Source organism: Pteropus alecto, unplaced genomic scaffold (genome assembly GCF_000325575.1).
Source record: "Pteropus alecto unplaced genomic scaffold, ASM32557v1 scaffold121, whole genome shotgun sequence".
Taxonomy (NCBI): Eukaryota; Metazoa; Chordata; class Mammalia; order Chiroptera; family Pteropodidae; genus Pteropus; species Pteropus alecto.
The window spans coordinates 5,532,164-5,545,713 of NW_006434369.1; the positions used below are offsets into that span (position 1 = coordinate 5,532,164).

The window sequence follows — 13,550 nt, forward strand, 5'->3', positions numbered from 1 at the left end:
TCACTTTCTGTAGTGTCAGTACTCAAGGTCGACCACGGTTGGAAAATATTAAATGGAAAATTACAGAAATAAATAATCCATAAATTTTAAATTGCACATGGTTCTGAGTAGCATGATGAAATCTTGCATTGTCTTGTCCTGTCCATCTCTTTGACCAGACTCTCCATGCTGTAGACACTCTTACCTATTGGTCACTAGTAGTCATCTTGGTTATCAGATCAACTGTCTTGGTGCGTTAGTTCTTGTGTTCAAGTAACCCTTATTTTATTTCACAATGGCCCCAAAGTGCAAGAATAGTGATGCTGGCAATTTGGAAATGCCTAAGAGAAACCATAAAGTGCTTCCTTTAAGTGAAAAGGTGGAAGTTCTCAACCTAAAAAAGAAAAAAAAATTGTATGATGAGATTGCTGACTTACAGTAAGAATGAATCTTCTTTCTGTAAAATTGTGAAGAGGAAAGAGATCTTCATACTGATTTTGCTGTTGTACCTTGAACTGCAAAACTTATGGCCACAGTGCATGACAAGTGCGTAGTTAAGATGAAAAGGGCATTAAACTCGTGGGTGGAAGACATGAGCAGAAAATGTGTTCCGCTTGACGGCAGTGTGGGGCAACAGCACTAAGCCAACATGAAGACTTTATCAAGGGAACCCCTGAAACGAATGCCACCAAGCCATTTACCCCAAGTAAGAGATGGTTACACAGAGTCAGGAATAAGTTATAGCATTTTAACATCTCACATGAGCACTATAGAAGGGTGAATACAGTACAGTACGGTATTCTCAGAGAGAGAGAGAGAGACCACATTCTCATTCACGTAACTTTTATTACGCTATATTATTATAATTGTTCTATTTTATTGATAGTTATCGTTAGTCTTTTACTGTGCCTAATTTATAAATTAAATCTTATTATAGGTATGTATTTATAGGAAAAACATAGTATATATAGGGTTCGGTACTATCCACGGTTTCAGTCCTCCTCTGGGGGTCTTGGAGTGTGTTCTCTGAGGTTGAGGGGGGACTTCTATAACTGCCAGAGGAGGAAACAAGATTGCTGAAGTTCAGTAAACTGTTTGTTGGGAATAAGGCAGCATATAATCGTTAAGAGAGAATCTTTGGTGTCAGACAGATAAAAATTGGAGTCCTGAATCTCTCATTTAGTCCTCCGAGTATGTTATTTAGCTCCATCTACCTCCATTTTTTTGTTTGTTAAAAGTAGGATAATGAAGGTGTCTGCCACCTAGGATGATTGTAAGGCTTAAGGAGATAATATAATCTGAAGGTTTAACATTCAAATACTAGCTATTATTATTATTGCATGTGTACATTAACACCCAAAGATAACCAATGTTGTTCAGTAGTTCTTTTTAGTTCTTAAACAGATAATGATTTATAACTAGATAGTTACTTCATTAACTGGTTTCATAAAAAAATCTTTCTGAATCTCTTCCAGGGTACTTAAAAAGTTCATTGTCTTTAGTTAAAAAAACAAATCCTTTGTCTTTAGTTAAAAAAACAAATCCTTACTAGATTAGTAAAGCCTAGGTTGGAAAAAAAGCGTTTGCTAAAGAAGTCTAAAACACATACCTTTCACAGATTTTTTACCTGGTAGAAGTCCAAATAAACAAATGTTTTCTTCACGGCTAACCCTGTCCTCTGGTCCCCTCATGGTTTATATCATGGCCACGTCAGCCTGGGTAAACAGCCCTTACTGGGTTGAACCCAGAAGTTGCTAGAGAGCTAAGGCTGGCTAGACTTGCAGAGGCCAAGGGCAAGATGGAAACTCAGTTTTGAGTGGCATCTGTAGAGCTTAGAAAGTCTGCTTAGTTAGCATTTCTCACTTTGAGCGCCCCAAGACCTTTTTGGACAGGTGACGGGGGTCTGTGAAGTCAACTATTTTTATAACAGTACTAAGACATTATTTACCAGTTTCATTCCTATTCTCTCTCAAGTGTACAGTGGAGTTTTTCAGAGGCTACATGATGTGCAATAATGTTGTATAATGAAATGTGTCTTCATTTGGAAGATCTGCATAATTCAGTGAACTAATATATTTTCCAGATGACCTATGCCTTGGTGTTACAAAATCATACATGGTAAAAGATCCATCCAGAGTGCAAGATAAACCAATGAATTTTAATATAAAAGGCTACAAGTAGTTTATTGATATGTTTCTGATTCCACATTGCCACTGTCCTTTAAGAAACTACCACTTGTCAGGTTTGGGTGTAATATGAAAGAAAAATTTCCACAATTAGCTGAAAATGAAGGCCGAATTTTCTCTCTATACTTTAACCACACAACATATCACAGCAAATTGAATTCAGAGACACATGTGAGAATTTAACTGAATTCTTTTAAGCCTGATATTAAAGAGATATGTGAAAATTTAAATCAGTGTCATTTTTCACACTAACTTTTTTGCTTTCAAAATATATTTTGTCATAAAGATATGTTCTTTTATGTAACATGCCATGGGCATATGATTATTTGTACTAAATGAATTAATACATATATATTTTTAATTCTCTCAGTTTCAATTTCTAATACAATAAGTATTGTTAAATATAATCCAATTAGTCAAAGATTTTGGGGTCCTCAATACATTTTTAGGAATGTAAAGAGGACTCGAGATCAAAAAGTTTGGCTTAGTATATTGTTTGCTAGGGTGCATTCTGGTCAACGCATGTTTACTGGTTACTTCTTTCTTCTGGAAAAATATGTTTTAAACCAAAATGCATGCTTTCTTCCCTCTTAGAAATTTACGATACAACACAGTCCCTCAAAATTGTTTCCCAAATTTATTTCAACCTTTTTTGTTCTCCTTTTATCTTTAGTGTGACATAGTGTTCTACAATGGGCTATAGCATCCCATTGAACACACTGTCGAATACATGATATAGGCTTCCTTTGCCCCATTTTTCCAAAATAAAAAGCAAGATTTAGCAGATACTTTTCTTCAAATCCATATTTTAATTTAGGGGATGGCCCATGAAAGTCTACCAGCTAATCTGACTGACTCTTTTTCAAAAGAAAACTACTCATACTTCATCGTATTATATTATTTTGCTTATAATCTTCAAAGCTGTTTTTACTTATGTTTCCAGACTCATGTGTTTTTAAAACTCTGTTTTAGATATTTTTGTGTGTTAATGAGTAGCATCTGCTTCTTGTGTCATAAAACAAAGTGATCCCATCCCAACACAAATTGCCCAAATTGCAGGTTAAGTCCTAGCAGTCTAGCTGAGGAGCTATTACTACTGTTTGGTATTTTTAAATGGCAAAAAATACCTTTGGTGAGGCATCATCATGCTTCTATAAAACACAGTTGCTTTTTGTAACAGAAAGATTTATAAATGGCAGTGGATTTCTGTGTGTGCGTGTGTGTGTGATTCTTCCTTTCCAGTTCTTTGGTTTCTATTGGTTGTGGGCACAACCCTAACAGTTAAAACAAAAGTATTCCACAGAATAGATGAAGACCATGTTCCTGACTGCTACTTCGTGGGCATTTTCTGCCTAAAAAATAAGATGATAAAATACGCAGTACCAGATTCCTTTCTGACTGCCATTCTAAATTCATATCAAGGCAAAAGTGCAGAGATCATTTCTTTCTCTTTCTTTATTTCATGTGTCTGTCAGGGAAAGAATGAAGAAGTCTTAATTTGTTATAATAATTCAAGGGACAATAGTCATTGTGTTTTATGTAGTTCAAAAGCTTTTATTTTTTATATATTGGTCTTGCCAGTTCCTACTTTAAAACAATATTGTTTGAATCCTTAGTAACTTTCTATTGCAAATGAAAATTTATTTTCTCTTATTCTTAAAAAAAATCAAGCATAAATTATTGTGGCTATCTTATTTAATACCTTGTTATTTTTTTCACCACTGAGTAATTTTAGGGAGAATTCTTTACATGTGTAAAGGGACGTTCAGTCTACAGGAATATGTATTAGAGCACTTACAGACTGTATTGGAAATTCTTTCATAGTTAAATCAGCCAGAGTAACAAGACTGAAATTAAAGAACCAGACCGAGGTTACTCTTTAAACCGCAAGAGGACACCTTTTCATCTTTGACAGTTGAGTATAGATTGTAGTATATTTGGGATATCAAAAATAGAAGAATTGTAGAGCTATGTGGCAGGTTAAGAAATTTGGTGAACATGCACATGGACCATTGTTTGTATAAAGTATATGATATTAGTGGAAAGTCGAATTTTAGGTACGTACATCTGAAGTGGGAGAAAAGGTTATTCTACAGGGGTCTTGTCATGGAATCATTAAGAGCCTAAGCTCTGGAGTCAAGTGGCCTGAGTTTATTCCCACCTCTCACACATGTGTGGTATTAGCAGTGATGTAATTCTTTGTGACTCAGTTTCCCCAACTGTAAAAAGTCACATAAAATTCCTATAACAGTGCTTGGAGTTCATAACTGTATTAGTTATCTTTTGATGTGTAAAAAATTACCCTAAAACTTGATGGCTTAAAACAACAAATATTTATCATCTCACAGTTTCTGTGAGTAGGAATCAGGGTGCATCTTAGATGGTTGTTTCTGGCTCAAGGCCTTTTGTGAGATTGCAGTCAAGCCATTAGGGTGCAGGCTCATCAGAAGGGTGACCAGGTTCACTCACACAGATGCTAGCAGGCAATGTGGGGCTGTCACAGGACAGCCTCACAAATTGGTAGTTGGCTCCCGTCAGAGTGAGTAATCCAGGAGAAAATAAAAAAGAGCACCCAAGATGGAAGCCACAGTCTTTTGGTAACCCAGTCTCGGAAATGATGCCCCATTACCTTTGTTGCACTCTGTTTGCCAGATGAGAGTCATGAAATGCAGTCAACAATCAAGGGGAGAAGACTGACTATTCAAGGGCATGAATACCACGAGGTAGGAACATTGGGGACCATCTTGGAGGCTGCCTGTGACAGTAACTCATGTTTTAACTAATAACTGCTTTCCACATGTCCATGAATGCAAACTTGTTTATCCAACTGTCTATTTGATATCTCACTAGGATGTGTAACGGGTATCTTAAACCTAACATGGAGAAATGGAGCTCCCTGACACTTGTTTCTCCCATAGTCTTTTCCATCCTGGTGAATGGCAAATCCATTTTTAGAGATGATTGTGTCAGAAACTTGGAAGGATACTTCTTGATGCTTTTCTTTCTCTTATACCGTTTGTCAACTTGACCTTCAAGTTATATCCAGAATCTCACTAGTTCTCACTACCTCCTCCCCTATTGTCACCACTTTAGTTTACCAATTGGGTGTCTCACTTGAATTTTTGCAGTACCTAATGGACTCTCTGTTTTCAGCCTTAGCCCTTACTGTATATTCTTCACACAACAGACAGACTGATCCTTTAAAACATAAGGTATATCAGAATACTACTCCATTTAAAATTCTCTAGAGTCTTTCCATTTTACTTAGAATAAAAAGCCAAAGTCTTTACAATGGCCTACAAGGCCTTTCATGATTATAAAATTATTTTTCTGTATTTTATATAAAATAATGTACATATGTAGTATAATAAATACTATATTTATCTGTGTAAACATATTTATATGTTTAATTTATCTAGAATTTATTTTCTGAATAGTGTAAGATAGGGATCTGACTCTTCCCAAATGAAGAGCTAATTTTCCTCACATTATTTATTGAAAAGAACACCCGTTCCCCGCTGAGGTGATATTCCGCCATGAATCTGTTAGTCTTCTCTTATGCAACCTAATTGTTGAGTTTTAGGATAAAGATATACCTAATACAGAATATAAGTTACAATGGTGTTTTTATAGATTTTATTTGTTATAGTATACTCAAATATATAAAAACAGCTTGAATTATAATTGTGAATTAATTATGGAAAATATTTACTTATGTCCCTTTATTTGATAGATAAGGAACTAATTCTACTTAGAATATTGTGACTTAAATTTAAAAATTCAGTTAGCTATAAAACTAAGACTAACAAAAAATCTCATGTGTTTTAGGCCACTGTTTCTGACGTATGCTGATATAATATACTTTGCTGCTGCTTGTAACTATTCAGAAAATTATCACAAAAATATTTATAAAAATTTAAAACCATGTAAGGATATCATCTGGAGTGTAATCCATGTTTATATAGTAACTTTCAGTGTTCCGGCATACCTGTGAGTGCTCTAGGCCCCTGTTTTTTTTCTCCTTTCTGGACTTTTGATCTTATCTCTATTTATAACTTCAACTTGTAGACAAGAATGGGTAGGCAAAGGAGATTAAACTCAAGGCAGTTTGTTTTGTTGGTTATTAGCAGCACTGCTGAAAAGTTTGCTGAAGGAGGGAAGTATACTGAAATTCTTGCTTCTAAGGATGTGTGTAGAATTTTCAGTGGTTTTCTTTTGATAAAAATGGTCTCATTCTTGTGAAACTATGTGTAATTGAAGGTTGGCTATAAATCACAAATGAATCACTTCCAACTCCTTCACTTCTACAGAGATAAGAATGGAAAGTCTTGTCATTTAGATGATTCCTTTTTTTCTTTCTTTCTCCTCTGCAAATAGTAAAAGCCTTGCTCTTGGACATCAGACTTTGGCAGCCAGTGAAGGACCCTCAGCTAATAATGGAGGCATTCTGCCTCTCCGAGATAGATTTGCTCCACTTGGTAACAAGAGTATAATCCAAAAATGAATTTCTTTCTTTAGGGCAAAAACAAAACAAAGACAGAGAAAGAGTTCTCAATACCATGAGAAAGTATTGCGCTTCTAGTAAACTTTATGAACCAATACCACATTACATTACATTCAACAACCTTATTGTCCATTAAGAGTCAATAGGCATGAGTGATTAAATCCCATTAGTCAAGGCACAAATGAACTTGCTGTGTGACTTCCAGAGATCCGTCAATCTCTCAGAGCCGGCAGCTTCACTTGCAGAAGAATTTTGAAATAGATGACAAAGACTCTTCCCATTCTAGGCTATCAAGATATATAGAGAGTTGGTATAGATAAGAGAAATGCAGTAATTTATTTTTAGTAAAAGAAGATTGATACCAGCCAGTAACTCACAGTGGGTTTGCTTAAATCCTCCTCCTCTAAATTTCATTTTTACCAAAACCCTCAACTAAAAGTTTGTCATGCTTTAGACTTCCTGGCTTATGTTGATTTGTTTCGATATGTTACTGTTACACATGTGAGTGGGAGCTGATTTTCATGAAAAGTGCTCAGAAAACTAATAAAATTGTCACACCCCACTTTCAGTGGGTATTGATGGCGTCAAGGAAAGAAAAAAGCCTGCCATTTTCAGGCAGTCCCTCTTTCAGCCAGACTGAAAATATAATGGTCTTAATCTCAACACACTTGTTTAAACATTAACCAAGAGCAGCTTTCTCCTTAAACGTTTTAAGTGCTACGTGAATTTAACCACAGACGTATGCAACTCCCCGCAAAATCCTTTTAGAAAACACTGAGTATTCTATAAAGTAGTCACTTCAGAAGACTTTCAAGGAATTGATTATTCACCCAACAACCTAGTGAAGCATAAAAGTATACTCTTTCTTACAACTAGGTTATTTGATGACAAGATCTTTGGCGATTGCCTTAGAACTTTTGGAGATACAGGCAGATTTTAGAATTACAAGTAGGAAGTGGTCACGTAGTTAGAGAATTAGGTGACAGCTTCCCAGTGGGCTTTCAAAATAGGTGAGGAAGAGCTCATAAAAGGCTAAAAAAGAATGCAAACATCTTTTGAAGACTGTTTCCAGCCTCTCAAATGGCCATTGTCAGGAAACAAATAGTGGGGTGGATTTGACTAAGCACCAGAAGAAGCTAGAACAACACCCTGTGACAAGCGAGGGTTTTAAGCTCAACAGGCAGGAGAGAACTTTTCAGAGCGACCTTGTCACATACAGTTCTAATGTGTAGGCTTTATCAGCTGCTTTGAGTGGGGGTAAAGAGGCATGCATATTTTAACCATTCATTTCATATTCAGTGTGGTAAGTCAATGCTGCTTTCTAACTTGGGTGGAGAAGGTCATTGTCAAGATTTATCGAGTCAGACAGAAAGCTCGATTACCTGTTGGTAGTGCAAAATGGAAAGTTTCCTCTCTCTTATACTTTATTTTTTGTTGTTGTTCAATCCCAATAGCCTTTTATTTAAAAATATTCATATTAGTTCAGTCAGTTTGATTTTGATGGGCAGAATCAGATGAATTTTAATTTGAAATAAACTTTCTTTCTACCCTCGATAACCTGCATTTCAGTATCTTTAATTATTTAAATGCCTTCTATGTTTATTTATTTCAGTTAGTAAACCCAAAATTTTGCAGGCACATTCCTACGGGTATATATCATAATTTTCAAGATGCAGCACCTAACCGGCAAGCGCTTTGTTTCTTCCTCCTCCACCACATCCAGTATTTTAGGACACCATATGTAGATCAGTTGTGCGATAGCTTCATTCTGGTAATTAACATGCTTGTTTGAGGTTATAAAATATACATCTGAGAAAAACCAGGGATTTCCCCCTTAATATCAACTAACTGCTTGAATTGGCATTTTCATTCTGACTTGGTGTTTTGTTTTGTCTTACTGCAGTATCTTGGAGCAAAATGAAAGAGTTTATTTTGAGGCCTCAAAAGTAGTACTGCTACGGACGATGAGCAAGAGAGAAAGCGTGAACTTCAGCCTACACGAATTGTCTTGAAACACAAATCGTTTTGGGTAAGTCATCTGAAGGACTTGGAATTCATTAGCTTTAAATTTCATCAGTCATAATTTATTTGGTGTTCCAGGAATGTTATTTAAGCGCTTGGCTATTTCTCTACAACCCAAGCAACAGGATGTTTGAGAAAACATTTTAGTGATGGAGAGCCCAGAAAGCAACTGAATTTACTTAGTGTGTTTATTTCTGAAATGTGTGGAATAGTAGGATCTGAGTAGAATGCATTTGTCCTTAGAAAAAGAACCACCCCCCCCAAAAAAAGAAAGAAAAAACAAACGAAACACACAAACAACAAACAAACTACATTTCTAGATATTCCATTTTAGCTGAGAGCATAAGGTATTCCTTGTAAAAGCGATCAATCTGATGGCAAGTTTGTGACCGTGTAGTGAAGTATTGGAATGGGCAAAGGTGTTGGCATTGGGAGTTTCCAAGTCCTGTTCAACAAATGTTTATTAAGTACCTTTTAACTAAATTCGGTGCCCTGAATGACAGTTTTGGTTTGGGGGTAAAATTTAAATGCTCCAAACTATAAATAAATAATTCCAAACTACACACCAAAATAATGTGGACTTCCAAGAAAGTTTTATCAGCCTAGCTCATTGTATTTCTTGGAAACAGAGTCCTCAGATGGAAGCCCAGTTCTGCCCACCTATCTTGGTGACCTCAGACAACTTACTTGTCCTCTTGGAATGAGTCACCTGTAAAAACGCGAAGACATGCCTCAATGATTGCCACAGTCTTACGTAAATTTAAAATTCAACAGTCGCTCTAGTTAAATTAATTAAATAAATATATCCTTTGATTCTTGCTTAACAGAATTTATTGTGTGCCCTTGGCAAGTCATCATTTGCAAAGGGGCTCATTGGATCAATCAGTATGGCGGAAAGGATCAGGCACCTCGGATCCCTTCTCGCTGCTGTCACCGATCATGTGAACCAGCCCTTTGGTCAAGCAGGCCTTGCATTGTCCACGGTTAATAATTTATTCCTTGTAGCATTAAAGAAAACGTGGAACAGCGTTATATGAATATAATATTCGAATACACGAAATAGGCTTCTTTTGAATTACTATTTTTTCCTTTTTCTGTTGGAGATTTAACTCTTTTCCTTTTGTGTTTGTTCTCACTGTGTTATGTGTTACCTGCTAGTCTTTGAACGCTGCAGAGCCCCAAACCTTGTTTTACATTGATCAGAATTTATTTTCCTTTCTTACTAAATATCCCTTTCAGATGTTTAAGAGCTGTAAATGACACTTGAAATGATGCTCAGATGTCACTCTTGTTAGCAGCTGCTGTCTGCCTCAGAGTGGTGCATTATTTGCGTTTCATAACAGCTTTTTTTTGTCTTACAAATGTTAAATTATGAAGTGCAGGAAACCACATGAATGTGGCAGAATAAAAATGCAAACAGTGTTATCTGGAATTGCTAGTTTTATGATTCCTCTGGGGACACTGTCCTCTCTGCAATCAGTATATGAAGCCTCTTTACCTTTTTGGTGGCAATCTTCTGTCCCATGTCTTTATCTTCATTTATGCCTTAGGCTGTGGCCTACTTGACACGTTGAATCAGAAGGTTTGGTTAAGATGATTGCATGTGGCTGTCTTCTTCTATCCAATTCCTGCCTGACCACTAAGCCTGGCTCATGGTCACAAAATTTCCCGATTGCTCAGGACTTTACTGCCCACCTCTCTTTATCAATTCCTATAACGTGTAGAGCCTGCATCATAAAAGAATATATGGCTACACATTGCTTTATGAGTGGTTGCCATCACTCCATCTGGGTTGTAAACTGCTTCAGGGCAGGAATCAGATCATAGCCCAGTGTTCTCAAAGGTGGTCTAGCCCCAGGACCTCCTGATCAGAATCACCTGGACGTATGTAATAAAGTTGCAGAATCAGCAACACTAGGCTCATGAGTCAGAATTTCTGGGGATGTTGAGTCCAAGAAACTCACCACAGATAAGTCTTTTGCACACTGAGGTTTGTCTGAGTCTCCTTTTTCATTTTCCTCTTTGCCTCCTCACCAGCAGCATAAATTCTAGGTCTGAGCACATCATAGGTGCCCAGGAAATATTTGTATGTTGATCTAAGCGGCATCAAACCGTGATGGTTGCATTCACTCTTCAATTGCCTTCCCTTTTCAGGATGTGAAATCAGTATAGTCTCTGAACCCTTAGAAAACCTATTCTGTCTATATATGTAGTGTTCCCCCCGGTACAAGACACTTCTGGAAACCTTTTTATGGATTTTTCTTTAATCACTGACTGACTGTCCCTTGTAATGGCATAGCCCCTGCCTAAGGCTGATAATAGCAGGAACAGCAGATATAGGGAGCTGGTCTAGAGCAACAGAATGGGAGAAAGATCTGACGATGAGAGCAATGCTGTGGTTACCTAGGCGCTCTGACCTTGGCTCCCAAAGCTACACCTGCTGCCCTTGGCTTTTTATTTTGAATGATATTTCTTCCAGCTGTCAGGGCTCACAGGTTGTCAATTTTGGTGGCAGGAGAGTGGTCCCATTGCTGAAAGGGATAAAGTTAAGCTGCAGTGGACATACCTCAAAGCACCCACAATGACAGTGGAAGATTTGGGATTTGAATCTGATGTTAACAGACTGCAGTGGTGACACTTGGCCCCCTTCTCCCCTCCTCTGCTTGCTCCAGTGAGGGCAGGCCTGGCCTTGGACGATGCAGGGTGTTGTTGCTTCCGGTGTAACTGTTGAATGCCCTTGCCGGTGGATGCAGCCCTGGTAGCAGATATGACTGCTAGTTTAAGTTGGAAATCAAACAGAAGAACTTATGGAAGCCCAGCCAGCCTATAAGTAAACAAGTAGGGTAATTGGAAATATATTAGCTTGTTAAGGTCACCATGCATTCAAACTCTTTTTGCGACTTTTTTTTTGACTCTTGCTTCATCACAGTTTTACTTAGAGAAGTTGTGCCAATCCTGAATTAAGTTTGTGTTAAAAGGCACATTCATGCACAGTGACAGGAAGGCATCTTCTGAGTCTGCATTGAATTTTGATGCTGAGAGGTAGCAGAAAGGTGTAACTGAGTGGATTGGGAATGGGCTTTTTCTCATATGCTCAGCTAAGAGAAGGGAAAACAGCATGGTTCATTTCCCAAAGCAGAGTTAAGGGCGAGAAAGATTTTTTAACATGTGCTTCGTGGAAACTTGACTAGAGTTTCCTCTGCGTAGCTTTCTTCCAGTGGGGTTGTGGGGGGTGAAAGCTGCTTTTGTGATGCGGAAGGCCATCAGCTATGGAAGAGAAATGTGCAGTTGTTGACATTACTGTCTTTAAGTCTTTGTTAAAGGGTTTAAGGTAGAGGAATAACTTGGGACAAAACTAAAGAAATTATAAAGCATGCGATTTTAGCAAAATCCCAGATGCTGGCATTGCTGTTTCGGAGGTATTTAGCAGTGCATGGGATATTTCCTTACAAGTAGCTGTCCGTGGTTGGAAAAAGAGAAAAACTGGTTCTAAAAGAGCATTTGTCTGCTTAGAAACTCTGCCACATGTGTTGTTTACCATGAGGCATCTTTGAGAACTGCCAGATTTCCAAATAGCCACCTACATCAGAGGCATTGCTTTTGGAAGGCAGATTAAATATGAAAAGAGCCAGCCCAGTGCCCTCCTGGAGATCATCATTAGAAAGATCCTTAAGTGCTTTCTAGTTCAGAGGAGTTAGATACCTATCATGTACCTAAGCCCAACGTTCTGTAAAACAGTACCAAGCATGCCTTCTGTGAAATGTGTCATAACTCACTCTTCTTGCTGATACTATCACAGGCTAATAATTGCATCAGTCCTTCAGAGGAGCTGTGTGGTTTGGTTTAACTGTGAGTAAAACCACACCGGCTCAGGAAATGCAGTGCATTGTCTTATATTAGGCATCATCAAAACAGATGTTGATTTACTTGGAAGGTACTCTTCCTCGGTGACAATTTCAGAGCTTTGAAGAGACGTGTTTGCTGTGCATCAAAAGAAATTAGAATTAAACTGCCACATTTGCGCACTGTTGGAGTGAAAACTGAAAGAAACTCACCAGTGTTCGTTGCTGCACATGCTCTCGCTGAAGGCATTATCACATCATGGCATCATTATCAACTCTGCTCTAATGACTAAAATTGCTCTCTTTCTCTTCCGAGTTTAAGATTATTGGCTTCCAACTTCCTCCCAGATGGCTCTGGCTGGATATCATATAAGTGTCTTTGACTTGAGGCTAAATCTACACCTGTCAGTATCCTGCCTCCATTTACAATTCCCTGTTAGAGATATAGGATCACCAGCTGGCCAGTCACTGATGCTAGACACCATCTCCCCTTCCTATACTTGTTCCCTTGACCACATGCTATAGTTTTACCTCTTAAATACTTTATATTCTACTCACTCTTCTTCCATCCCCTTGCCTTTGCTCTGTTTCAGACCATCAGCACCACTTGCCTAGACCACTGCAGCATCTTCCAAAAGAGGCCACTTGCCTTAAGTCTTTCCTTTCTGTATTCCATTCATCCTACTATGTTGAGAATTACTTTCCTAAAGAAAGGGTCTGGTTGAATTATTCCCATTCCTGAAAACCCTTGATAGCATGTGGAAGTATGAAAAGGTGTCTCTAATACAATGTTAAGTATAAAATTCATACTTCAAAATTGTGTATATACATTGATTACAAAGTAATAATGAAAATGTATGCCTGTCAACAAAGATTAGAAGTAAATAAAACAAAAATGAAGATGTTTGTAGCATTAGAGTAATTGGTATTTTTTTCTTTATAAATAATACTATGGTATTTTTTATAGTAATGAATGAATATGATGAAGTGAAAGGAAAAATCAAAAGGATTTTGTTA

At 37.4% G+C, this 13,550-nt stretch overlaps 1 protein-coding gene across 1 annotated transcript in view; it reads left to right on the forward strand.

Annotated features, from left to right (window-relative positions):
- The window catches only part of ATXN1 (ataxin 1), a 311,366-nt gene that overhangs the window by 28,727 nt on the left and 269,089 nt on the right, over positions 1-13,550 (forward strand). The window contains 1 exon segment of the mRNA XM_025044911.1: positions 8,573-8,698. The gene's annotated coding sequence lies outside the window, so the exon portion shown is untranslated.